The sequence below is a fragment of the Sus scrofa genome, chromosome X (genome assembly GCF_000003025.6).
Source record: "Sus scrofa isolate TJ Tabasco breed Duroc chromosome X, Sscrofa11.1, whole genome shotgun sequence".
NCBI classification, from domain to species: domain Eukaryota; kingdom Metazoa; phylum Chordata; class Mammalia; order Artiodactyla; family Suidae; genus Sus; species Sus scrofa.
Genome location: NC_010461.5, coordinates 124,453,583 through 124,456,998, shown reverse-complemented (window position 1 = coordinate 124,456,998; position 3,416 = coordinate 124,453,583).

The window sequence follows — 3,416 nt, the reverse complement described above, 5'->3', positions numbered from 1 at the left end:
CGTGGTGCGTGTGTGCTTGTGTGTGTGTGTGTGTGTGTGTGTGTGAGAGAGAGAGAGAGACTGGGGCCGCGAGGAGGCCGCCTTGTGCTCCCTCTCCCCGCAGTGGCCGGGAGGCGGCGGCCGGCAGCTCTGACGGAGGACCCCCGCCCCAGTCTTGGCTCTGGAGGGCCGTGTTTTGTCCCCATTTGCTCTGACCCCAGAAGCGTCCCTCATCTCAGGCTAGGCACAGGCTCGCCCTTGGCCTCTCTGCCCCTCTGCCTCCTGCTCCCCTGCCAGGCCCCGCGTTACAGCTCCATGGGGCGGGTCTGTCCTTTCCGTCTCCCTGGGGGTTGGCCGCTGGGCCCGGGGGAGCTTGGGAGACCCGGTGAACCAGTGGCGCTTCCGGGTGGCAGGCTCGCCTGTCTCCTCTGGGTCCCGTTCATCACATTTAGGACAGATAGAACGTGGCAGAGCGCCACCAGTCACTCCCTGCCCCCCCCCCGAAGGTTTTACAGGATGACCTCTGACTAATGCTGGCTAGGAGAGGAGACTCGCCCTTGGCAGTGACCTACGACTGGCCCAGGGCAGAGCTAGGCTGTGGAGAGGGCCTCCAGACGGGGTCAAGGCCGCCCCCCCACCCCCGCCGCCTGTAGCCTCTTAAACGTGTAGGTGCGCTCCCTGCTCACAGCCTCCCCCTGGGCGGCCCCCTAGACCGGCCTGGGTCGGGGGGCCTTGAGGACGGGGCCGGGGGCTGGGGACCAGGTTGGAGGTGTTCGTGTAGAGTTGGGGGGTTCCTGGGGATGGCGGTGGTGCTGACAGTCAGCTGTGCGTGCTGCCCCTCCTGCCAGCTGCAGGCTGAGGGCTCCCTTCGCCAGTGTCCTTTGCCCACGTTCTCACGAGGGGTGCCGCCCCTTTCTGGGCTGCCTACTGGGTGGTGTCTGCCGGTTGCTATGCTGAGGCTGAGGGCTAGTCCCACTTTTCCAGGAAGTGTTCCCCGACTACCTCGGCCTCCCCAAGCTCTCCCTTCCCTGAACCTCTGCGGGCCAAAGTCCAGACTGCCTGCAGGTTCTTCTCTGGCCAGCCCCGAGTCCCCCTGAACCCCGTCGGTGTCAGGCCTCGGCCTGGGCGGAGGGGAAAAAGCGGCCCCAGGCCACTTCTGGAACACCCTGTCTGGCCGGGGGCCGGAAGAGACAGCGGCAGAGGCTCAGCAGACTCTTGAAGGTGCAAAGCCTAGACTGGCAGGCCGCCTGCAGGAGCTGGCCCCCTCTGGCCCATCCTGAGGGCTGTTTTCCTCCAGCTGCGTCCGCTCTGAGTGGGACCGCGCCCCCACTGTCCCCCACAGCCTCCGCCGTCGTGCCCCTGGCTCTAGTGACCCTGTGGCCTGCGCTGATCCTTCCCTTGCCCGTCTCTCCTGTTAGACTACAGGGCCCTGTGTCCTAAGCTCCTCCTGCAGGGACAGATGCCCAAGGAAACGGTGCCTGCCTACGGCTCTCAGGGCCCTGACCGAGCAGCGTGATCTCTCTTAAGTTCCTTTTTTTGTGAGGGTGATGTTTTCTGAGTCTTTGGTGGCCTCGTGGCAGGTGGCTTGGAGGACAGTTGACAAGAGGTGACGACCTGCGTCCAGGCATGGCTGAGGTCGGGGGGATGGAGATTGTTGAGCTGGTGGGAGCCCAGGGGGCAGTGGCGAGGGCCTGGGGGTGACAGCCGGCCAGGCTGCAGGGGAGTCAGGGGCTGTTGGTGGAGGAGTCTATAGCCAGCAGGGCGCCGGGTGAGGGCCGCCCCGTCTCGGGAGAGCCAGGCTGGCGGTTGGCGAGCCGCCAACTCACGGGGTTCTTGGAGTTGTGGGTGTGGCGAGAGCAGAGGTTTGTAGAGTGAGAAATCTTTAAGAGAAGGGTGGGACGAGGGTTGGGATGCAAGAAAGGGTTGTCAGGCGTCACCAGTGCAGGGCTTGCAGCGACTGGGCCACAGCCGGGTAGGTGACTGTGCCAGCCCAGGCCCTAAAGGCCCAGGTCAAGTTGAGGTTGGGCCTGCTTGGCTGATGCTCCTTCTCAAGCTCTGCAGTGACCTGCCCCCGGCCAGGTTTTTGGTGGCCAGTGTGTGGACCCATATTGGCCCCGGCGGCATGGTTGAGGGCTAAAGCTCCTTGCTGCAGAGAGAGCCTGGCCTGGGAGGGTCGGGAGAAGAGCGTGCTCTCCCTTTACTTTGAAGGGCCACCCTCCCTTCTGCCCAGGCTGGCATCCAGCGTGGGCGGCAGGCTCCCGACCTTGACCCCAGCCCAGGCCTGCCTCAGCTGATGACTAGGCTGGGCCCTGGCCACCCTCCGCATCCGTGCCTCGTCATGCCTTTCCTCCCATTACCTCTGGCTGCAGCGAGGACCTGAATGGGTTCACTTTCGCCAGTGCCGCCCCGCCCTCCCTTCGGTTGTGCTGACGCGAGGAACCTCAGACTTCAGCTTTAACCATTTCAAGACCACAGTTGGGTGGCATGCAGCACCTTCACCCCGGCGGGCAGCCCTCCCCGTCGCGCATCTGCAGAGCTGTTCCTCTTCCCCCTCCTCCATCCGCGGGCACCCACCCTTCTGCTTTCTGTCTGAATGTGACTGCTCTGGGGCCGTCCAGTGGAGTCCCAGAGTTCGTGTCTTGGTGATTGGCTTTTTCCACTGAACGTAATGTCTTTGGGGTCCATCCATGTTGTAGCAGGTGTCAGAATTTCCTTCCTTTTTAAGGCTGAGTACCATTCTATTGTGCGGCTGGATCACACTTTCTTCATCTGTTCTTCGGTCGGGGGATGCCTGGATCGCTTCCACCCTGCTCTTCATCCCACTCCAATCAGACTTTTGCCCTTACCCCGACCCCAGACCTCTGGGCTGGTCTCCGGGATCTCGTCACCAAACACAGCGAGTGAGCCTTCCGGGGCCTCGCCTCCCTGACCGGGGGCCGTGCCGGCTGGAGCCCATCGCCGCCTCCTCCCTGCCGCCAGGGGTGGGGGGTCCTCACAGGGGCTCCGCCACGGCCCCGCCGCTCTGCGCGTCCCTCCCAACCCTCCCCGCCTCTTCTCTGCCACCTGCGTGTCCTGGGCTCAGAGCCTGTGTGCCCTGGCTCCCTGTCCAGCTGCCCGTGGGCCCCCTTGGTGCCCTCACCCAGCCTCTGGCCTTGTGGGCCTATCTTTGTGTAATGAGAACTTCCAGAGTTCTGTTTCCAGTCCAGACTTCCCAGAACTGCAAACTCCTTGTCCTCCTGCCCCTCAGATGACACCTCCATCCATTCCAGACGTCCTCCTTGCCTCCCTGGTGCAGGGCCTGGCAACACCACCCTTCAGCCAGCACCCCAGCCGTCCGCAAGCCCATTCATTGGCTCTGCCTTGCAAGCAGGTCCCTGATGTGCAGACTGATTGTCTGCACTGCTAGTGCCCTGGTCCCATCCAGTGCCCTCAACCCT